Below are 25,429 nucleotides of genomic sequence, written 5' to 3' on the forward strand. Positions count from 1 at the left end.
TCCATTCCTGTGATACCTTCATGAGGGACAAACATGACCTGATTCCTCAGGAATTCTGCCTTTAACTCACATTCATTCCATGTCCAGAAAATGACTAGAGTGGAGGGAGCTGCAGCTGGCCAATAAATAAATACCTCCGGTCTGCACGGGCAGCCACAGTGGATGACAGCCTCTATGAAATGCTTTAGAGAAATCCCTCCTCTAAAAAGAAAGTTTTCAGTACTGCTTTGTGGTACCTTGATCAATGAACAACATCAGCAGTTTGCAATGGTACATTTGTACATTGAGTGACAGAGGATGGCAGGTGGGTGGTGATCATCTGAAGTAGGCTGTCCCTCGCAGGCAGCTAACAAAATGGCTTTGATTAGTGACTTGCCCTTCTGTCCTTGTCTTCACTGTCCAGATTAAGGCCCTGGTTCATTATAAGCTTGGCCATCTCCTCTTTCCTGAAGTTCATAATGGCATGAAACATCTTGAAGATGGGATGCAAGATGAGCTAGTGGAAGGTCAGGGCAGTTTCTTCCCATCAAAAAATTTTGGCCAATTTGTTGAGCTTGCCAATGGCTGTGTCAAACTAATGAAGCTTCTTCATTATAGCTTCTACGTTTTGGCTCACTCAGCCAGCCCTAACTTGTCCTCCCCTTGGTTGCAAATTGGTTATACACACATTTGTGCAAACTGCTTCAGAGTGAAGACTCAATCAAGCAGATTAAAGTTGAAACTCCCAGTGCCAAGGACAAGGTAGATCGTGATGTTGTCCATAGGCCTGCCCTCTTCCTTAGTGTAGGTGGAGTTGATTACGTTGGTATTCTCCAGGATGTACTGGAAGATCTAGAGGAGGTACTCAGGCTCCAGCTACACCAAAACAGGGCAAGATCCTTCTTGTTCATTATCAATACAGGGCTTATTCACTCAGCAATTGCCTGCCACAGCACTGTCTAAATCTGCACACCTCTACTCACAAGGCACACAGTTCACTACCAACAGAGCTCCATCGATAGCATATAAAAGAGCTGACACCTCTGAGAAGTCCACATGCCCATGGAAGTTAGTGAGACTGAAGAAGTCAGAGTTATCCTTGCTCTGCCCAATGAAGTTTCAGAGGGCTTGAACTCAGTTTTCAAAGCTAAAATTGTCTGTCATTTTTTTTCAGACATCTTTTCTTTGTTATCACTTTACATATCTTCTTTTGGTATTTTTTTCCTATGAAGAATGCTGATTGAGTCCCTTACTGGATATGATATTTTGATGTTAAAGCACACTTTGTTGTACAATGATGTATAATGTATAACACAGACCTAATAACACCAATAACAAATCTCAAGAGACAATATACACTTTATAGACACTATAAGATCATAAGAGCGTCAGACACAAGATCTGTACCTCTTCAGATTTTTCTGTGTTGATCAAATTTGTGCACAATTTAAGACCATGCAGGAAATACTCCATCAATCAAAACTACTTTACATTTAAAAATTTTTTTAAAGTTTATTTATAACAAAATTTTGGCAAAGAGCTTCCTTTGTCAATCTGAGAGCTGCTGCTAAATAGAAAGATAGTATCTGGAGTATTTACAGATCTAAATCACATTTGTCTCAAATACAGGAATGCTTTTATTTTAATTTTTTTATCCCTTTTACTTACCAACCATAGTACCCACTTTCCCCATTGTCCTATTCCACAGTCTCCACCCAGCTCACCCCCTACCCACACTTCTGAAAGGGTAAGTTCTCCAATAGGGAGTCAACAAAGCCTGGACATTAATTTGAAACAAGACCAAGTCCCTCCCCACTGCTTCAAGTTCTGAAGCCCCACTATAGGGAATTCAGCAGAAAAGGGACTGCACGTGCTTTTCATCTGGACTTAGAGTACCTGAGTCCATGCCCAAAATGGGCGACATATAAAAAACTATAGGCTGAAGGAGTTCCCACAACAGGGAAGATATATTTTTGGTAGATAAATTGTTTTCTTTAAGAAGAATTTTTCAATTTACATTTAACATGTTGTTCTAATGTTTTATTGCCTTCTCCATTTCAATTGAAAATTTGTTTTTGTAATGTAGGGTTCAGTTTCCATTCTTTACTTACTTTTATCGGGCCATTTAATGTTTACTACTATTTTTTAAACTTTGATTTGTTGTGTTTCTCACACATGTTGGTTTCTTGTATTTTTTTTAGGTGCAGTACATTTTTCATCAACGATTTTTTCAATACGACATATTCATCCTACTCCCTGATAACACTGTCTTCTCAGTTACTGAACACATACACACACAGGGAGGGGTGTGAAAGAGAGACAGAGACAGAGACAGAGGGGGAGAAAGAATGTTACACAACTCCATGCACATTTAGAAAGCTCACTGTTGTCCTGAACTGATTTTGTACTTATAACTTTTTTTCTTTATGTGTTTTGTAAGATGGACTTTAGGAATTCATCATAGGACCTAATTTATTTCAGGTCAGTATTCTTCCATTAAATGATATATTCAGAAAAATGCTGGCAGTACAAACTTTTTTCAGGAAGCTAAGTATTTAAATGGAGTTTGTGAGCAGCATGTTATAAATTGCTTCATGATGTGACATAGATCTGCTGTATACCTAGAACTGGGATAGTTTGCAAGGCTCTCAGATTCAGTGAACAGACCTCTACCTTGCGGATTTGGAGGATTCAAAGGGCAAAACATCTTTAGTTCTAGTAATGCGGCTGAGGTGTGCTTCTGGTCTGAAGATAATTACAGATACACAATAAAGACAGATTCAGATTTAAAAAAAAGACATCTAAATAGGTCACAGTGTTGAATAAATGTACATAAATTTGGGAGAGAAAAGTAAAAGAATATGGAGAGATATAAAAAGAAGTAAATCGCTTTAAAAATAACAATATAAATAATAATATAAATAAAATAACAACATAAATAAAATAAATAACAATAAAAATATTACAATATCTTTAAAGAGACAGTACAGACAGTCATAGATTGAAGAAATAAAGAAAAATAAGTCATGTAAAGATTGAAAATACAGAGAGTCTGTATTATGAATAGTATTGTGTTTTCTTTGAATAATTTGATGGTGGAAGGAGCTAAGTACCAAAAGACTCTTAATTGTACAGCCTTTTAAACTAAGCCAAAATATATATCATAAAGGTGTCTTGACTTCAAAACATGGGTCTAAGGATATGTTGCTTTGAAAAAGATGTTCTTCTTTTGTTTCTACAGAAGATGAGAACCTATAGATTATTTCCAGAGTAATGTAGTTTGATGGACCAAGACCCATGGAAAGGTCACCATAAACACTCCCAAAATTCTTCTTCCCCCAACAAAAAGCAGGAGGCAGTTTGTAGAGAACTACACAAAAACTCCTAAATATTGTTTATAAATGTTTGTTTACAGCCGGGCAGTGATGGTGCATGTCTTTAATCCCAGCACTCAGGAGGTAGAGGCAGGCAGATCTCTGTGAGTTTGAGGCCAGCCTGGTCGAAAAGAGCTACTTCCAGGACAGGCTCCAAAGCCACAGAGAAATCCTGTCTCAAAAAACAAAAACAAAAACCAAGCAAGCAAACAAATAAATAAATAAAATATTTGTTTATGTTTAGTGGGGGATATGCTATAGAGATTTGCATTGGTATGGATCTTGATTTATTGATAAAATTTTAGGGCAATTTTATTATATGTATATTTATGCTTTTGATTAAGGTATTTTGTTTGTGCAGCTCATTTAAAAATGTAATGTATAATCAAGAATTATAGGTTAATAAATAATCTTTTATAATAGTCAAGTCTATAGTCATGTTACTGAGATTTTCTATATAGAGATATATTTCAGTTAGATAGGTATTTTTCAAATCATTTAGAGACCTTCAGAATGTGCCATTTAAAATGTTTTCAGAACTTAAGACTTTTCATGACAATCAGACACATTTGCTCCCAGTAGCAACAATTACTTCAAGAGGAAGACTGGCACCGAAGAGGCTCCTTATGTTGTTGGTTAGCCATATGTACAATAAACTGTTCTTGCCTGGACTGCTTGAAGTTATGCTATATGAACAGGACATGTATGACCCACAGAAGAATAACTGCTGAACTTGCCTAAAGGTAAGACCATCCTTTGGGGTTCCTGCTTCATTAAAGAGTTACTAACATTCTTCAGGACACAGAAGAAAGTTGCTGGCAACTGTCAATACAGTGAAATTGTCTTTGAAATTTCCTGCTTCAAGGAAAAGTTTGCTGGATATTATCAGTTTGTCAACTGAAGATGGATGCTCCAATGATACAGAAAATCTTTGGATGACTGTCCAGGCAGCAAGATGCCTCTGTCAATTCTAGAGTTTTGGAGATTGCTTAGGATGCACTTCCTATTTATTTAAGTAATATTTTATCCTTCTGGAGTTTTTGATGGAGTTCAATAATAGATAGTTATAATTATAGTTTTCCATAGTTATGATAAAAGATAAAATGCATATAAATATTATAACTGTAATTCTTGTTTGACACCTGTTTTATTTTATGCAATTTTACAGTGTTAAAGTCAAGACTTTCATTTTCATTTAGATAGAAAAGAGGAGGTGATGTGGGATTCCCCTCTGTTTGCTATAATTATCATTGACTAAATAGAAACTGTTTTGGGCCTATAGCTGGGCAGAACAGAGTTTGGCAGGGAAAACTATACTGAATGCTGTGAGAAAGAATGTGGAGTCAGGGAGATACTATGTAGCCACCATCAGGGACAGATGAGCCAGAACTTTGCCTGTAAACCATGGCCATGTGGCAAAACAGAGATTAATAGAAATGGGTTAAATTTCGATATAAGAGCTAACAAATAAAAAACTAGAGCTAATAGGCCAATCAGTGATTTCATTAATACAGTTTCTGTGTGGTTATTTCACGGCTGAGCAGACAGGAAGAAACAAGGAGCCACCCACTACAGTGGGTGAGAAAATGGAGCAGGACTTGGTGGAGATGCCACTATCAAGGTTTATTTTGGGTAAAATGCATTAAACCTCTCTTGGTACAGAAAAGTTTACTATAGCAGGTGAAAACAGGCTAACTGGGTGTAAAGGTAAATGAAATAAATTAACTCACATAAATCTATTTATCATATTTCATTTACTGTTTCTATGCTCCTTGACTTCACCTTCTTTTTCCCAGCATTCAGTTTAGTTTTTCTCACCTACCTAAGTTCTGTCTTGCGCAGACCTAATACGGTTTCTTTATTAACCAATGGTATTCACATCATACAGAGAGAAATCCCACATCAGTTTCCAATTCTTTTCTGTTTCTGTTGTTCTTACTATGCTTGCTGTTTCCTCCTCTCATTATGTTTTCAGTCTATACAATCCACACAAATATTATCAATGGTATCAACATGCATTTCAGAATCATAAAAAAAGCATGTAGGACTTGACAAAGCAGCACTCAGGGAAAAGGTGACATCACCCAGGAAGTTCTACCATCTAAGGGGAAATACTTGCCATTCCAAACAATTAGACAATATCCCTATACATTCTGAAACCCTGGACTCTCCCACTACCCTCACCCCAATCTTCAATGTGGGCTTTAGGGATGCCCAGACTTGTTTGTCAATAATGGTGGGCATGTTGTCTCCCTGTCTTTTTAAAATTCTACATGGACTTTTAGAAAAGTAGCGGGTTGATTTTATGTAGATTAGACTATTAGAACAAAGAACAAATGTTATCCCTTTAAGTCACCATGGTGTGGGGGAATGTAGGATGGTCATTCAGTTCCCATACACTGCTGAAGCATTTTGGGGTGATACCTGCTTTGAAGGGGAGAACAGTCATGACTTCACCATATCTCTACAGAATTGACAGTGACTGTACAAAAAACAAGTTTTCCCAAAGCTCTGCAAAATAGGTCTCCCACAATCTATCAGCTGTACATTTACTTTATAATACTTGTGGCTCCAGCATAGAGTGCCGAGTACTGAAAATCACAGTTCAATTAGGCCAAGCCTTTTATTCATTTTAGTGCTTTTTGGCATTGAGGATGTTTGCAAATTATCCAAATTACTCCCCATCACTGGGCTCCTCAGGAATGTCTCTTGCAGAAATTTCTTCAAAGCTGTGGTGTATAAAATGATAAGGAGGTTTGGAGCCTCAACTCATTGAAGAGTCCCTTGACTCTGAAAATCATCCTCAGTTTCTGTGTTATCTGATCACAGTAACCTCAAAGGAACTTATCTATGATTAGACTCCTCACTGCTGGGGACATCTTAGCAAGCCTGTATGCCTTCCAATATCCTCTCTGTGGTGTAGATTTGGTCTTGTCATCTAACTCATCAGAAGGAGTAGGATGGCCTGTCACCTTCATATTCCTTCTTATCTCTGGATCACCAAGTTATACGTATACTTCATTCATGTTATTCGAATAAAATGTCATCCAGTGCTCTTAGTATTGTTAAGTATAAAAAACCCAAATATTTGTGTAATAAGACAAATAATATATTCCTGCATGTTATTATATTATTAATATATTATATGATATAGAATAGTGTTATTGGTCTTATTATACAAATATTTGTTTTGTGGAGGCACCAGTATTTCAGTTGCATTTCTCAAATAGAACATTTTCCCTCTCTGGCTACATTCTTCTTAGAAGAGATTACCACTTTTCTGCTCTCTTTTTCCATCTCTGTTGCACTGGGATTATCCTTCCTGTTCCCATTCCCCATTCCTTCCCCTAGTTTACCCAGGAGATCTCATCTCTTTCCCCTTCCCAGGGCAATTGATGTATCTCTATTAGGGTCCTCCTTGTTACCTAGTTTCTTTGGGGCTCTAGATTTTAGTTTGGCTGTCCTTTGCTCTACATCTAATATTGAGTTATGAGCGAGTACACATTTGTTTGTCTTTCTGGATCTGTGCCATCTCACTCAGGATTATTTATTTCAAGTTCAATCTATTTGCCTGCAAACTTCCTGATGTTATAGGTTTTTTTCCCCACTGAGTAATACTCCATTGTGTAAATGTACAAATTTTTTTTTCAGTTTTCTGGTTGAGGGGAGTCTATGTTGTTTCCAGGATCAGGCTGTAATAAGCAATGCTGCTATACATAGTGAGCAAGTGTTAGTGGGATATGATTGAGAATCTTTTGGGTACATGCCCAAGAGTGGTATAGATAGATTTTTAGGGAGATAGATTCCCAATTTTCTGAGAAAATGTCATACTTATTTACAAAGTAGTTGTACAAGTTTGCACTCCCAACAGCAGTGGAAGGGTGTTCCCCTTAATCCACATTCTTTCCAACATAAGATGTAATCAGTGTTTTTTTTTATCTTAGCCATTCTGACAGGTATAAGATACTATCTCAGAGTTGCTTTGATTTGCATTTTCCTGATGACTAAGAATGTTGAATAATTACGTTAGGGAGAAAACTGGTGCCAAGAAAACTCCCAGAAATTCACAAGGATGACCCCAGTCAAGATTCTAAAGAAATAGTGGCGAGAGTGCCTGAACTTTCCTTCTCCTGTAATCAGATTGATGACTACCCTATTTGTCATCATAGAACCTACATCCAATATCTTATAAAAGCAGATGTAAAGATTCACAGATAAGCACTAGGCTGAGCTCTAATAAAAAATAAAGAGACTACCAAACAACAACAGAAATTAATTTAAAACTCTTGCATCACTGACTTTCAAAATTAGTTAAATGTGCTTTGTACAAGTTTTTTTTCTGAGAAACAAACCTCAGTTATTGTGGCAGTGAAAGATATCAGAATCTTGGTTGCACAGAGCTGTAGTCTGGAAACTTGTTAGTCAGGCATTAAGACAGGAAAAATGCTGATACTGAGCCAGGTCATTCACAGTATTTCCAAAGAAAGCTCCGAACTCCCACCATTTCCATGTTGGACTGTATCAAACCTCAGTTACTTCAATATAACATTTTCTTAAATTTTTCTAGTATAATTAAAACTTTGGAATCAGAAATTGAGATAAAGACCTTATAAATCCATGAAGCAGCAGAGAGTCTATTGATTGACCCTTTCTCCATGTTTTTCTCAATCCATAAGCCCACAAAATCAACAGAAATTTCCTTCTTTTCCCTTTCTGTCCCTCTCTATCTTATCTCCTTAGTACTCCAATGACTCTATGGCATATCTGGCTGACCCCATACATTGATTTATGGTTGCTTTATTGGAGTAGTGGAATGTCCAGACAAACAATTCTCTCTGACACTTTAGTCTAATGTAAAATGTGCCTATAAAAAGAGGGAGAGGCAAGGGATGTCTCCAAGAGACAGAAATATGTGACAAGTGACGGCTAGGCAATCATGGCACTTCTCCAGTAATTATGCTGGATTACAGGAAAAACAATAGAAACCTACAAACTCATAGAAAATGAACTACTATTTACTGACTGTCTGGTGTGTCAAGGTAGAAATAAGGAGAGAAATTAAAGCTTCCTAGAATACAATGAAAGTAAATTCAGAACATACCCTGATATTGGGAATACCATGAAAGTGGGGCTAAGAGGAAGTTCAGAGCACTAAGTACCTGAATAAAGAAATTATTGTTATCTCATATTAGCAACTTAACAGCACACCTGAAACATGTAGAAAATACTCTCTTTAAATGACCCCATAACCCTTCAACCTGAAAAGGAAATCAGGAAGTCTAGTCTTAAGGAATATTTGATGTCACACTCAAATATCCTGCGGCCAGAACAGAGAAGAATGTGGGGAAGCAGGACAGGGTCTGTTCTTATAACAAACTCAGGAACTGAACCCCCCACTGTGTGTGTGTGTTCCCTGTGTGTTTACAAGTGTATATGTATATCACATTCAAAGAGTCATGTAAGAGTATCATTCCAGTACATGGACAGTCTTAGGAGGGATTCATCCAAGAAATTATAAGAAATAGTAAAATAGTACAGTTACAAATTATTTTAATAATTTATGAGAACTTCATAAATGGGCTCTACATTTACATAACTCCTTTTTATCTCCCTATTAATGACTCCCATGTCTCTTTTCCCAAGGGATCTGGTAAAGGCTAAACCAAAAGGCAAGGCTTTTTGGTGTTATTTCATTGTGAATAAGTGACTGTCCTTTGCTGTAGATTTTTTACTGTAGCTGAACTCCCTTTCTGTTACATATTTGGGATTTATTTCTCTAGGTCAGTACAGTTTGCCCCTGCCAGGCCTCCATTCCTCTCTCCTAGTTAAGTACAAAGATCTACCTTCTTGCAATTATCTTTATCAGCAGGCAATTGGTCAGTAGGATCCAGGCATAGAGCATCCCATCTAATATATTCACAGATCTTCAAGGACATAGAATTGCTATGTGCCCAATTTGCTTTTCTGGTTTTATCCCATTATCAGAGCGGCTGATAGCAGAATAGCCCAGAACTGATAATTTAGAAGTCTGGGTCTCTTTGCTTAGACTAGTAAGTCTAATTCCAAACCTAGGCCAATGGAAACTGCAGCATTTGGTGTATGTGTTATCTGATCAAGAGCCATCAGCTTCTCCCTGACCATTTACACAGGTTACCTGGTTACCTGGTAGCCTCTATGCATACTGGGGAAAAATAAACAGCACTCTGTTTTAAACAATCTGTGCCCTATTCATAATTTTACTGAAAATAAACTCTTTAGCTCTCTACTAACCACCAAAATATGTAACATAGCACACTAGCCTTCCCTCCTTAAATTCCCTCATGATTTAATTTCTTTCTTAACTTTCTCCTTTAAGGAGTTCACCAGATGTGTACTGGTCACTTGTTAGCCTCCGCACTTTTCTGTGAATACCCAGACCTCGAAACAGGCGTGCACTTTCCTGACTCGAGTCCACGAGAATGGACGATTGTCCTAAGGGTTTAAACACACAGATACAAAGAGACCTGCTCATTCACCAAACAGTAAATGGCAACTTTATTAAACTCAAGTCGGGTATATATAGTAGTGGGCAAGAGGGCAAAAGGGCACGGCCCCCTCCCATCAGGAGCAGTGGAAGAAGATGACAGGTGCCCGGTGCCTAAGGCCATGATTTGCTGAGGAAAGCAGGTGTGGCAGGTGTATAGGGCCTGCAGCTGGAACCTTGTTTACAGGTGGAATTACCATAACGAAAGAGAGCCAAGTTCTTTCTAAGCTATACCCTCAGGCCAGTGCTAGAGCAGGAGAGCCAGGGAGCCAGAGGTCAAACAGTCCTGCGAATCACCACGAACAAAGGGAAAAAGACCTGGGTACCTACAGTCACTCCCAAGGATCTCTCTCTCTCTCTCTCTCTCTCTCTCTCTCTCTCTCTCTCTCTCTCTGTGTGTGTGTGTGTGTGTGTGTGTGTGTGTGTGTTTGAAAACTCTCATCTGATCTTCTATGGGGCAAAGAATTCTGGCCCTGGAAACTGCTAGGGCTGGAGAATAGTTGGTTTTAAGGGTATATATGACTAGGAATATTTTGTAATGGGTAGAATGATGTAGAACTAAGAACAAGATAGAACAAGAAAGAAGAAAAATTGAGAGAAAAATAAAGAAACATGGACAGATGATTTTCCTTGTGAGCAGACTTCTCAGCCCTCAGATTTTTAACCCCCCTTTAGTGTATCCTGTTGTCTTTAATTGAACACTAAAAGGAAGTCTTAAAGCCTAGAACTTTTAAGGACCCCGTAAACTGGCACATGTACAGATTTCTAGTTCCCTTTCACTTATTGTGGAGATCTTCTTTGAAATCCAGAACAGGATTCCTGAAGCTGGACTTTTAGAACTTGTCTTTGCTCATCAACATACAAAATATTCAATGTCAACCACATACTATCCAGGAACCAATTGCTCTGTGTATTTCCCATATTTATGTGGCCTTTTTTAATATTACTCCACTCTCTTTGAAGATGCTAGTATTTTTGAACTTAATATTTTATTTTATGACTGCCTATACCATTTTTTACTCTATTTGTTTTGAGGTTTTCTGTGTCTGTACATCTCTTCTTCATACTAGCAACCTTCTCTGATGACATGAGCCATCCTTAAACATGGCTCTGGTCAAGCTTGCAGGCAGTATGTGGAAGACATGACCCCATATGCCACTGTCTGCCAGAGAGACTGTGAGACTAGGAAACAATGTCTGGCTCCTGGTTCCTTTGTTTGGAATTTTTAAAGTTTTGTGAGGTCTTTTATAAAAATATGTGCCCAATATCAGGTGTCATATGCAACATATTGTTTTTTGTCCCACCACTCAGCTTCCAAATAAAGACATGGAGACTTCTTATTAATCATGAAAACCCAGCCTATAGTTTATACATGTTCCATCAACTCCTACAATTTAAATAATCCTACTTTTATTAATTGACCTTACACCATGTGGCTTTTTACCTCATTTTCTGTATGTCTGACTCCCTTTATATCTCTGTGACATCTTCTCTGTGCTTGAATTGTCCCCTTCTATTTCCTATCTCTCTGTCTGGAAGTTTGGCATAAAACTCCATAAACGTCATTTGATGTTTAGCATTTTATTACACCAGTCAGAGCAGTACACCTTCACACAGTGTACAAATATCCCAGACATTTCATATTCATCAAAGGAAAAATCCATCAAGATGAAATCCCAAATCTGAACATCTACACCAAAAATAAAATAGCACCTACATTTGTTAAAAAAAATAGAAAATTACTAATGTTTAAATTGCACACCAAATCCCACACATTAAGCACTGAAGACTTTAAGATCTGACTTTTAAAAATGAGCAGGTGTTGCAGACACAAACTAAACAGAGACATAGGGCAGTAATAGATGTTTTGACTCTAATGGACCTAACAGACATCTAAAGATCATTTACCCAAACATAAAAGAATATCCTTTCTTCTCAGGTCTTCATGGGATCATGTTTAGACTTGATCACATACTTGGTCATAAAGCAAATATCAACAGAAACAAAAGAAATGAAATAACCTCCTGTGTCTTATCTGGTAACCATGGCAAAAAGATGGAATTCAACAGCAACATAAGCCACAGAAAGCCTACAAACTCAAGGAAGCTGAACAACACCCAACTGAATTACTCAGGGCTCAAGGAGAAATAAAGAACTTAAAGACTTCTGAGGATTCAATGAAAATGAAAGCACAACATACCCAAACTTATGAGACTCAATGAAAGAAGTGCTGAGAGGAAATTTCATAGCACTAAGTGCCTGCATATCTAGGTTGGAGAAATCTCTCAATAGCAACTTAACAGCATACCTAGAACGCTAGAAGAAAAAGAATAAACCACACCTAAGAAAAGTAGACAGAAGGAAATAATCAAGCAAATGGTTGAAATAAATAAAATGGAGATAAAAAGAAAAATGTAATGAATCACTGGACCAAAAATTTGATTCTTTGAAAATAGACAAACCCATATCTGAACTAACTAAAATGTTGAATAAGAATCTAAATTAACAAAATCAGAAAAAAGGAGATATAATAGCCAACACTGAGGAAATCATGAGGATCATTAGGTCATACTTCAAAATCCTGTACTCCACAAAATTGGAAAATTTTAAAAAATGGAAAGTTTTTTGATGGATATCACATACCAAAATTAAATCAAAGCCAGATAAACAATTAGACAGAAAGCATGTTGAAAGTCATGCATCCTAGTTTTGGAAAAGTATTTAAATACTTGTCCAATGAGTTTCTAGATGAGGCAAAAGCCCATGGGGACAGTCTCTTCAGCAAAGACCATTGGAATTTGGTACAATGTACAGTACTGCTGGGACCATGCGGCCTTCATGTTTAAAGATGTTTTGACGTAAATGTTGGGAGAGAATATCTTTCATTTACTGGCTTTTGCCAGAAGTTGACATTGGAGGATACAAAAACCTTGTTTGTTAGTTTTGGAAAACATGTTCTTTTTGAGGTATAAATCAAGATGACTGAATCTATTGTGGGCCATCCACTTGTGTGAAACTCATTCGTGATCCAATAATTCATTTTTCACAACTATATTCCTTCCCTGTCTCAGTACCCAAACCACAGCCAATGCTGGATCATGTAAATAATCCGTAAAGAAGTAGCTGCAGCCACTAAAAGTCTCCCAACCAAAAAAAAAAAAAAAAAGAAAAAAGAAAAAAAACAAACAAAAAACAGAAACAAAAACCCAGAGACAAATGGTCTGACTTAATTCTACCAGAATAAATTGAATCAATACAAATATTAAATGAAAAAAATTTAGACAGAGACAAAACCACTTGGCAGTCTCTTTGTACTGCCTTCAGAGTTTCTGAGTAGGCTTTCTAAGAGGATGTTGCAGGAAGGACATGGAGGTCATATGTATCAAGGAAAATTGTCAGACTTCTGTTCTGCTCCTTATTTTCTGTTTTCTGGCAAAAGGGGACTCCAATCACACTGGCCCCTTAAATTTTCTAACACTGTACTTCTTTGGAATTTGATGGAGTGAAAAAACCCTTATAGCATGAGACAAAACATAAAACAAAAGACTATCATGCAAAGAATATATATTTCCATGAACTTTGGTGAGGTAAAAGTGAGAGCCTTACACTTACTACTCCAATTAGTAAGAAAGATATTCTTATCTGGAAACATGCCGATTTTTATATTATTACTAGAGAGTAGTAAGCTCTATAAAATCCCACTTACACCTCTGTTTTCCTAGGAGTTCATGAGGAATTGATAAACCTATGATCTAACTTCTTGAATAATAAGCATAAAAATCCAGTGACTGTGATAGCTAAGAACTTTGTAATTGTGGTCAAGTCTTTGTAGCAAGAGAGCAACAGAGTTCTTGTTCTGCTTCCTCATTTGTCTAGTTCACTGTGCTTAACCATATTGCCCATTAATGTTATAATCTGCACCACAGATATAGTCAGCATCATCTTCAGGCTTGATGTTGGAGATGGTTAAGTAGCGATCAGCCCCTGAGCTGGAGCCAGAGAAGCGATCAGGGATCCCATCTCCCTTGGTGCTGCTTCCATCTTTTTTAAGCTTCATCACATATTTAGGGGCCTTGTCTGGCTGTTGCTGGTACCATTCAATGGTGTAGGTGCTATGCTGACTACTTAAGGTGCAGGTGAGTTTGACTGAGGCTCCCAGGGAGGCAGAGGCAGAAGGTGACTGAGTCAGCACAGGTTGGGAGAAAGACCCTGAAAATAGAGAAACACATTATATCCTGGGGTCAGAGAAGAGGGAAGAATATGTCTGGCTATGATATGATTTCCCTGAACAGGGATCAGGGCGGAGATGTCGCTCCTGACCTGTACAATGAAGGAGGATGAAGAGGAGAGGAATCCAGGCCATGATGCAGACACTGCTGAGCTGTGCTGAGACAGACATGGTGTGGGTCTTTCTTATCCTTCAACATTTCTCAAAAAACTACCACAACCCGTTATGCAAATTTGTCTTGGCCAACCAAATCCCTTCTTACGTGTATGTCCATCAAAAGCCTGGGTGTCACTTTCTGCCTGAGTTTGCCCAAGGGACTACAGTGGCCTCAGCTGCTGAGCCTGTTTAATCCTGAGCAGTTACAAAGTTATAGATATTTGTGTTTTTCAGCTGACAGTCTCCAGCTTCTTCATTGGAACATGTATACCCCCAGTGAACAAGTTCATGTCTTTCATGTCTGTGTCAGTGAATCTTTTCCAAGACTTTGACTACTAAGCATATTTTAATCAAGACCAGGATTTTCTTCTTCTGAGTCTGACTTTTTTGTTGTTTTTTTTGTTTTTGAGACAGGGTTTCTCCATGTAATAGACCTAGCTGTCTTGGAACTAGCTCTTTTAGACCAAGCTGGCCTTGAACTCACAGTTTCACCTATCTCTGTCTCCTGAGCATGGGGATTAAAGGCATGTGCCACCACTGCTCAGCAGCATGAGTCTAACTTTTAAATCATCTCTTTGGTTTTGTGTTGGTGGAGGCTGCTTGTTGGTTCTTCAGCTGCTCATATTTGAAATAATCACATAGAGACTATATTATTTGCAATACTCTTTGGCCAATAGCATAAGCATATTTCTAGGTAGCTCTTATATCTGAAATTAACCCATCTCCATTATTCTGTGCATCACCACAGGGTCATCTTTTTCCAGCAAAGTTCCAGTGCATCTGTCCCCTGCTGCAGATACATGGCTTTTCCCTAACACAGACGAATGTCTCCGTATATCTTTTGCAGCCTGGCTATATTCTGTTAAAGTAGCTTATTTATTCATTAACCAATAAAAGCACCACATATACAGAAGAACTTGCCACAACATTTCTCCTTTTCTGTTCAAATAAAAAGAAAGGTTTTCACATAGTAAAATTACTTATAATGAACAGGTATCAAGCAAAAATTACAGTTACGATATTTACAATTATTTTATATTTTATCATAACTTGGGAAAATTATAATTATAACTATCTATTCTTCAATTCCATCAAAGACTCCAGAAGATATTATATTACCTAAGTTAACAGGAAGTGCATTGTAAGCAACTTCGAAAACTCAAGAAATGACAGAGACGTCTCACTGCCTGGGCAGTCACCCAAAATTCTTCTGTAACATTGGGGCATCCAGTCTTCAGTCTATGGGCCCGTAGTATCCAGAAGACTTTACCATGAAGCAGGAAACCACCTAAATTGGCAGTTTTTCAGTCACTTTCACTTTCATCTGTGTCCTACAAAATGTTTGGCAGACTCTTTAATGAAACAGGAACCCCAAAGGGCTGTTTCACATTTAAGCAAGTTTATCAGTCATTTTTCTGTGGGTCCTGCATATCCAGTTCATACAGCATAACATAAAGCATCCCATACAAGAACAGTCTCTTGCCCAAATGGCTAGCCAACTCTATAAGGATCCTCTTCAATGTCCATCATCCTCTTGAAGTAGATTGGTGCTGCCAGGAGCAGATGTGTCTCATAATCATGGAAAGTCCTAAGTTTTGTTTGCTTTTCTTCAGTTAGAACATAATATAAACCAGCATTTCTCAACCAGCTTATAGTTATACCCCCAGACAGGTGTCATATATCAGATATCCTGTGTATCAGATATTTGCATTATGATTCATAACATGAGTAAAATTATAGTTACAAAGTAGCAACAAATAATTTTAGGGTTGGGGGATAACTATAATATGAGGAACTCTATTAAAGGATCATAGCATTAGGAAGGGTGAGAATCAATGACATAGAGATTTATTTCTCAATACAAACTGAGTACATAGAAAGTTCCTCCATGAGATTCTTGAACACCCTTCTCAGAATGTTCAAAAATCAAGGCTTTTCTCTCCCTCTACTTGGATCCTCAACAGATTGGCCCATAGAGGCACTCTGGTGAATATTGGTATCTACCATGATAGATACTGTATTCCGTGATCCCCTTGATAGATAATATTTTTAGGAAATCAGAGGAAAGAAAAATACCTAAATTACAAAAATAATTATAGTAACTGGATTGGAAAAGAACTCACTGTGCCTTTAATTGTCCTTAATTAAAGATTAGAGAGGAATGATGAAGAGTGAATTTATGTGACAAAAAAAACACACAGAAAGCTGCTTATTACTTATCTGAGATAAAGATACTGTACCTAACTGGCATGGGTTTAGGGGGATGGATGATCAGAGAGGGGGAACTTCTAAATTTAAGCAATAATTGATGAATTGGGATAGAAGTCATTGAAGAAGAGAGAGAGAGAGAGAGAGAGAGAGAGAGAGAGAGAGAGAGAGAGAGAGAGAGAGAGAGAGAAGCTAGGCTTCTGTATTCCTGGGCGAATACATGTGAAGAACTATGTATTGTACCCTATTCTCAACCTTTTGACCAACAAGATGACTCAGCACGTGAAGGTACCTGCTGCCAAACCTGACACTGTGAGTTGATTCCTGGAACAACCACAGTTGAGGGAAGGAGACAGTTTATGCAGGTTATCCTCTAATGTCACACTCATGCTGTGGCAGTTACACCCATACACATGAATTAATTCATTAAATAAGTATGTAAATAAATATTTGAAATATGTTTGATTCTTTTGAAAGTGTTTTGTCATTCTTTCCTGTATGCCTGTAATTTTCCCCTGATTTTATGCCACTCTTTATGTTGTTGACTTTTAGATATCAATGTATATTACTTGGAAAAAAGATCTTTTTGAATGAAGAATGTTAGACCCTAATTTTGAACCACAGATGCAGAATTCATGTGCATCTCATTACAAGCATTGATACAATAGAGGCTACAAACTGTTGTGGTTTGGGTTATGAACTTTTCTTGATTCCTCCATTTATTTTGTTTCATACCAACATGCAGCAAAAACATTATCCTGTTTCCCAATATAAATATTATGTGCCAGGATTAACCTTATTAAGGTTGCGCACTAAAAAATACAGGCACGTCCCTTGGTGCTATATACTTTACAAATTATTCAATACTTAGTATCTAATAAATAAAAATACCTGCAAATTCACACAAGTACAAGTGGATGTCATTGAAGAAACAGCATCTTTTAACAAATGAACATCTCTTTCCTTGCTTACAGTAATAAAATGTTGAAAAAGGAGAAATATATTTATACTTTTTACTGAAAATTATTTAAGTTTAGAATTTAGCTGCAGTCATGAGCTCGAAATTTGAGCCAATGTGTTACTGTCCTTAAGAATAAAAAGTGCATCTCATAAAGCACCAATTTACTAATTCTCTAATACCCAGAGGACACCAGAGGTGTTCACAGTTCCCATCATTACTTCATTGCATCACTTCAGTCCAGGGAAAAACTATGCTGCCAGGGAGGTTGAGTCAGCTTTTATAAAAAACCTGCTGTGCTGTAACCTCTAATTCTGGCCAGTAACCTTGTCTCATAAGATTAAATGTGAGTCAGGTCTTTTCAATTTCTCATAAGTACATAGTGCCCCCTGTTGGACTATGGATACTTTCTTCAAATAACTTCAGGAATGAGTTTTCATTTCCCAATTTAGGTTCCTTAGTTGTTCTTCAAAATTGCTATAAACTGTATATTTTTAAACATTAAAATGCTATCATTTTATTTTTTTATAGTTTGTGTGACTCCTGTGTCGCTTTTTGTTATTAGATATTTTCCCTCTGATTCAAAATTCCCTACAATTGCTCTTAAAGAGGATTTTGTGCTTTCTGAATAAAATGTTTTTACCTTATCACTAGGGATTCTGATCCAGCTCAACACTGGTGTGGGGGATTGTATTTTGTCATTTACACTGCAAATTTTCTGGTCTGTAAAAATAAATGATGTTTTGTCTCTTGAGTGTTGTAACTCAGAGTTCCCTAGAATACATCATCAGACATTAAAACTCTTTGCTATTTGGTTCATTCATGTACTTTACTACTGTTCGTTTTGTCTTTCTTGGGAATAATGAGTCATACCTTGTTTGAAAATATTTAGTTTAAGTTTTTATATGCACTAAAAACTCATTAGACATTAGTATCCTATAGCAATATTTTTGTCACAATTCAAAGCTCTAGATATGACCATTATTGAATTAATTAGTGGACTTTAGTGGTAAAAATTTTTTCTTGGTTAAGATTTGACTGTCACAAGATTTGGCATTCTGTGTTACTCTGATTAATCACAGGATATATTTTACAGAATGGCAGAGGGGAAAAGAAAGAAAGACATATGGGCCTAGAGATGTGGAGCACTAATAGATGTTCTGACTAGCATATTCAAGACCCAGAACTGAAAAAAAGTATTTTTCAAGTACTGAAAAATATCGTTTATTTTAATTTTTATTATAAATTATTTTGGTGACTGTGTGAGTGAAAACACCACAGAGAGACATACACATGCACATACATTTACAACACACACACACACACACACACACACACACACACACACACACACAGGTCAGATCTGTTAGTTAATCCAGGAGCTCAAATTACAAGCTATTATTAGCACCCCCGATATGAGTACTAGGAGTGAACTTGAATCTCTTACAGTTATGAACTCTTAATCTCTGAACTGTATGTCCAACGACCCAAGATAATATAAAATTATGCTATGTTCATGAATCAATGCTACATAAAGGAATAAATGATGTTGTCCCTGTAGGTCTTATAGACACAGGTGAGGCTGTAACAATTGCACCAGAATATTGGCAACCGAGTTGATCTCTTCAATTTATAATTTCAACTTTTATGATTGGAACTTTATCTCAGGTGAAACAGAGTGCAAGATAGGTTAAGTGTATAGGGCCAGAAAGACAGAGATAAAAATTAAAGCAATAAGTGGCTAACATAGCACTAAATTTATGGGCACATGGTTTATTACAGCAATGGAATATTTAGATTAGTGTTCTTTCAATCTCAGAAACACACCGTTAATAAACAAACGTATCTAAATAAAATATTTGAAGGTATTATAAAAATATTCACAGACTAACAACAACAGGGCACAATAACCGTTGGCCTTTCAATGGAACCAACAACCCCAGTTTTAAAATGGTTGACGGATCAAGCTGTATGGATTTAGCAATAGTCTTTAACATCAGACAAAATTCAGGCCTTACAAGAGCTGGAACAGTAGCAGCCAAAGGTTCAACATACTGAAGAATCAGTTAGTCCATGAAATTCTCTTGTATTTGTTATTAAAAATGAATCTGGAAATGGAGAATGGCAACAAATATAAGCACTGTTTGTGGATTAGTTGTAATTTGTAATTTGGTGATTACGACTGATTTGTTGTAAGGTGATTTTTCCAGTGACATCCCTATAGTCTGTAATTCCTTTGTCTTTTCTATTACCTAAAAGATGTCCTCTTATAGTTATTGATTTGAAACCTTGTTTCTTCATTATACCTTTATTAGCAAAGGACAGAAAAAATTGTCTTCCCTTTACCTACTTATAATAATTCTCAGCCCGCTAAGAGATATCAGTGGAAGTTTTTTCCCACAGGGAATATTAAATAGCCCCACTTGTGCCTATATTTTATACAACAGTCATTGGAAATGTTACATAAGAAATTTCCTCAATCAATAATTTATGATTACATGGATGACATGTTACTAGCTGATTCAAATATAGATACTTCAGAAAGAATGTTTGAAGAAGTAAAAAATAAATTGCTTATTGGGAATTACAAATTGCCTCTGAAAAAATGCAAAGAGAAAATTCTATTCATTTTTCATTATATAAAATAAGTATACAAAAATATACCCCCAAGGGTGCAAACTAGGAGAGATTGTGGACTCTTAATGGATTTCAAAGAAAAAGGAGATGGAGTTCCAGACCAATGATACCAACAGGAATATGATAATACCACTAAGCTGATGAATATCACCTAATGATTCACTCTGTTCTACAAACTGCTCAGGAGAATTTGATGTGGCAAGAGGAGATGATCCAACCTGACAGACTACTCTTGCTAGGCCTTGAGACAACCCACCTACTTTTCCATTATACAAAGACTGGAAAACAAATGATACAGCTACCGCAAACAGGTTTTGACAATTAACCCCAATTTTTCTTTTCAAGATCCCTTAAAAATGTTGTTGCCCCCTGAGACAGCAGGAAGTAAGTCACACAGGTATAAGCCAGTGATGACAAGGAAAGTGTACACAAACTTCCATTGCTAGCACAAAAGCTACCTCCATTCAATAACTGCTTAAAAGTAAAAAGTTAGTTTTCCTCAATAGAGTATTCCTAGTTATACAAACAATACTTAAGTACAGGTCCCATGCCCAGCAGTATATGACTAACAAGAATCATAACAAAGCAAAAAAACAAACAAAAAGTCTCAAGGGTACTTTCAGATGATTTTTCTCTCAAAATTCTGTCTGGATTATTTTTTATTTTTTTAAAAAGAAAAAATATTTTTTTTCATTATCCACATCAATCCAAGTTACCAATCCTTCCCCTCTGCCCATTCCCACCACTTACTCCCCTACCCGACCCACCATCCACTCCTCAGAGAGGGTAATGCATATTATATTGGGGGAAGATCCAAAGCCCTCCCTATTTTATTTACACTGAGTAAGGTATCCGTCCAAAAAGAATACGTTCCCAAAAAGCCAGTACAAGCTGTAGGAATAAATTGTGGTGCCAAGACCAGTGCCCCCTCAGTCTGCCCCAGCCATGCAACTTTCAACCACATTTGGAGATACTAGTTTGGCACTATGCTTGATCCTTCACTCTCTGTCAGGTGTTGGTGAGCTCCCATGAGCTCAGGTAAACTGTTTCAGTGAGTGGTCCCATCATGGTCTTGACCATGGTCTCTGCTCATATTCTCACTATTCTCACTTCTCCCACTCTTCCAACTAGACTTTGGGAGCTCAGTCCAGTGCTCTGATGTGGGTATCTGCCTCTATTTCCATTAGTTGCTGGATGAAAGTTCTTTTTTTTTTTACCCAGATTTATATGCTTTAATGTTGACGAATTCAATATAATAAACATCGATGATCCAAACAAAATTAAAAGATCATAGACAATATTAACATGTCTTTTTGAAGATGGGAGCACAATTTTTTAATCAATGCATTCAGTCTATACATAATACTAAAATCTCACATTTCCCTTTCTACCTAGTCTCTTTATTTACTTCCTAAATGAAGAATCACTGTCATGTGACCTCTCTTCTATGAAGGCTTTTTCTATGTAGGCTTTTACTTCAGAATATTACAAACATTTCTTTTATTTATTTATTTGTTTATTATTTATTTATTTGTTTGTTTGTTTATTTTTATTAAGAATTTCCACCTCCTCCCCGCCTCCCTTTTCCCTCCCCCATTCCCACCTCCCCCTTCCTTTCTAGTTCTAAGAGCAGTCAGGGTTCCCTGCCCCTCAGGAAGTCCAAGGTCCTTGCCCCTCCATCCAGGTCTGTAAAGGTGAGCATTCAAACAAATCAGGCTCCTACAAAGTCAGTTCATGCAGTAGAATCAAAACCCAGTGCCATTGATGTTGGCTTCTCAGTCAACCTTCATTGCCAGCCACATTCTGAGTGTCCAGTTTGATCACATGCTCCATCACTTCCAGTCCAGGGGACCTTGGTGAGCTCCCATTAGATCAGTCCCACGGTCTCAGTGGGTGGACACACCCCTTGTGGTCCTGACTTCCTTGCTCACGTTCTCCCTCCTTCTGCTTGGGAGCTAAGTCCAGTGCTTCAATGTGGGTCTCTGTCTCTATCTCCATCCATCGCCCGATGAAGGTTCTATGGTGATATGCAAGATATTCATCAGTGTGGCTATGGGATAAGGCCAGTTCAGGCACCCTCTCTTCTGCTGCCCAAGGTACAAGCCGGGGATATCTCCTCGGACACCTGGGAACCCCTCTAGAGTTTAGCTATTACTCAGATAAAAAAGTGTTTATGTTCTGCACACTAATTCTCAGAGTTAAAGTGCTGAGCGGAGCTCTTACCCGGCAACCCTAGAGCTGCCACTAATGGTACCTCCATTTTAAAACTGGAGAGAGGCAGAGCCAGCACCCAGAGCAGCTACAACCAAGCTGCTTGCCATTTTAAAATTGCTCCTAAACAGTAAAGAATTACAGATTCACAATAGGAGATATTCAGACTTAAATGACCTCTAAATGGGTCACAGTGTTGGGTAAATGTACGTAGGATTGGGAGAGAGAAGAAAAAGAGTACAGAGTGTCATAAAATTAAGTTAGTACCTTAAAAGGAGGTAAAAATCTTTAAAGAAACAGAGTACAGTTAGTCATAGATTAAAAGGAGTAAAGAAAAATAAGCCATGTAAAGATGAAAAATTCACAAAGACTCTGGATTATGTATATTATTGTGTTATCTTTGAATTTTTTTGACTCTGAAGGAGCTAACTACAGAGAAATATTTTATTGTATGGGCTGCTAAGCTAAATCAGCATGTATATCATAGAGTTATTTTGACTTCCTAATTTGGGTCTAAGGATACATTGCTGTGGAAAAGTGGTTCTTCTTTTGTTTTCACAGAAGATGAGAACCTGCAGATTTCTTCCAAACCAATATGCTTTGATGGAACAAAAGCCACTGAAAGATTGCTGTAAACACCTCCAGAAAGAAAATACTTTGCCCAATATACAGCAGGAAAATGTTTGGAGAAACTATACCCATATTCCCAAATATTGTCTATAAAGGTTTTTTACATTTAAAGGGGAATAAATTGAGAGGAGATTTATTGATGCAAATTTAAGGTCACTTTTTTTCTACTGTGTATATGTATATTTCTGCTCTTGAATAAGGTATTGTGTTTGTACAGCTTATTTAAAAATGTAATGTATAATTAAGGAATAGTAGCATTATTTGTAATCGCCAGATCCTGGAAACAACCTAGATGGCCGTCAATGGAAGAATGGATAGTGAAAGTGTGGAATATATACACATTAGAGTACTACTCAGCAGTAAAAAGTAATGGCATTTTGAATTTTGTATGCAAATGGATGAAAATAGAAAACACTATCCTGAATGAGATAACCCAGACCCAAAAAAATGAATATGGTATGTACTCATTAGTGGACTCTAGCCATAAACAAAGGACATTAAGTCAAGAGAAGCCAAATAACAAGGTGAACCCAATGAAAAACATACATAGATCCTCTTGGAAATTGGAAGCAAACAGTTGGGAACATGGGGGTGGAGGGAGAGGTGGAGGTGGGTTTAGCGGAAGGGGAGAGGGAAGGGAGAAGGGAAAGACTGGAGCGAGCATGGGAGAGTGGTAGGGTGGAGATGGGGAAAGGGCAGATAGAGGAGCAGGGAAAAAGTTATCTACATTAAGGGAGTTATTTTAGGATTGGCAAGAGATTTGACTCTAAAGGGGATCCCAGGTGTCCACGGGGATGTCCCCAGCTAGGTCCTTGGGCAGTAGAGTAGAGGGTGCCTGAATTGGCCTTACCCCACTAACACTAAACTGATGATTATCTCGAATATCATCATAGAATCTTCATTCGGCGACGGATGGAGATAGAGACAAATTCCCTTATCAGAGCAACAGACTGAGTTCCCAAGGTTCAGTTGAAGAACAGAAGGAGGGAGAAGATGAGAAAGGAAGTCTGGACTGTGAGGGGTTGGTCCCCGCGCTGAGACAGTGTGCCTGTTCTAATGGGAGCTCACCAAATCCAGCTGGACTGGGACTGAAAGAACATGAGACCTAACCGGAATCTTTGAATGTGGCTGAAATGGGGGACTGATTGAGAAGCCATTTATAAAGAACCTTCAACTGGCGATGGATGGAGTTAGAGATAGAGACTCACATTGGAGCACTGTACTGAGCTCCCAAGGTCCAAATGAAGAGCAGGAGGGAGAACATGAGCAAGTAAGTCAGGACCGCGAGGGTTGCTTCCACCCACGGAGCCGGTGGGACTTATCTAATGGGAGCTCACCAAGGCCAGCTGGAATGGGACTGAATGAACATGTGATCAAACTGGACTCTGATTGTGCCTGACAATGAGGGCGGACTGAGAAGTCAATGATAATGACACCGGATTTGGATTCTATTGCATGTACTGGATTTTTGGGAGCCTAATCTGTTTGGATGCACACCTTCCCAGACCTGGATGGAGTGGGGAGGGCCTTGGACTTTCCACAGGGCAGGGCACCTGATTTCTCTTAGGACTGGAGAGCAAGGTGGAGGGGTAGCAGGGGTAGTGGGAGGGAAATGGGAGGATGGGAGGAGGTGGAAATTTTTAATTAATAAATAAAAAAGAAAGAAACATAGGTAAAATGAGAGTCATCTATAGTAATCAAGCTTGTAGTCATTTTAGTTATATTTTCTAGTTTTATAGAGATATATTTCAGTTAGATAGGTATTTTTCAAATCTTTCAGAGTTCTTCAGAATATGGAATTTAAAATGTTTAAGACCTTAAGACTTTTCATGACAGTGAGACACGTCTGCTCCTGGCAGCACCAGTTACTTCAAGAGAAAATGGGCATCAAAAAGGAACTTAGCATTAGCAAATGCTAAATTAGCAAATGGAGTTTGCTAGCCTTTAGGTCAAGAAATTGCTCTTGTTTGGACTGCTTAACTGAACTTGTAGAACCTGCAGAGAGAAGACTGTTAAATTTGCCTAAAGGTGAGATGACCCTTTGGGGTTCCTGCTTCATGAAAAAGTCTGTAGACATTCTGCAGGACACAGCAAAATGTGACAGACAAACTGCCAGTATAGGTGGAACTGTCTTTGAAATTTCCTGATTCATGGAAAATTCTGGCAGATACTATTATAGGCCTGTAGGCTAAAGATGGATGCCCCAATAGTAGGGAAGAACTTTGGGTAAATGTCAAGGTAGTGAGATGTCTCTGCCAATTTTAGAGTATTGGAATTTGTTTACAATGTGCCTCCTGTTTACTTAGGTAAAATTATATCATTTTGGAGTCTTTGATGGAATTGAGGAATAGATATGGTTTTCCTTAGTCATGATAAAAGATAAAGTAAATAAAAATGTTGTAACTGTAATTCTTGCATGATACCTGTTTTGTTATATGTAATTTTACTATGTTAAAGTTAAAACCTTCTTTTTTATTTAAACAGGAAAGGGGAGGTGATGTGGGATTCCCCTCTGTGTGCTGTGA

This window comes from Myodes glareolus, chromosome 2 (genome assembly GCF_982192425.1).
Source record: "Myodes glareolus chromosome 2, mMyoGla1.1, whole genome shotgun sequence".
NCBI lineage: Eukaryota > Metazoa > Chordata > Mammalia > Rodentia > Cricetidae > Myodes > Myodes glareolus.